Raw genomic sequence first — 382 nt, 5'->3', positions numbered from 1 at the left:
GCCCGAGACATACATATATGTCATTCCACCACGTTACACCGGCACACATAGGACTTAAAGCCTTTCTCCTACTCATTTACATCTCCCAATTATAAAGATATCATCCTCTTATAATAAATCAATACAATCATCACATTCAATCCTCAAGCATCATCCAACCATATTTTAACAACCTTAGCAATACATCTATGTCTTTCACACGTCAAGCATCAAGATATATATATATCATATGAATATTTATTTATATTAATAGATCTATAGAAAGTAACAAATAGAGATGAATGATCAACCTAGACACTTCTACCATGATGAGATAATGATAGAAGGAGATAGATATTGCAACAAGCCCTCACCTTGGCCTTAGATCTGAGAATGGAAAAGA

This window comes from Brassica oleracea, chromosome C1, assembly GCF_000695525.1.
Source record: "Brassica oleracea var. oleracea cultivar TO1000 chromosome C1, BOL, whole genome shotgun sequence".
Taxonomy (NCBI): domain Eukaryota; kingdom Viridiplantae; phylum Streptophyta; class Magnoliopsida; order Brassicales; family Brassicaceae; genus Brassica; species Brassica oleracea.
The sequence above is the reverse complement of the archived record's forward strand: the minus strand, read 5'-3'. Positions refer to the sequence as shown.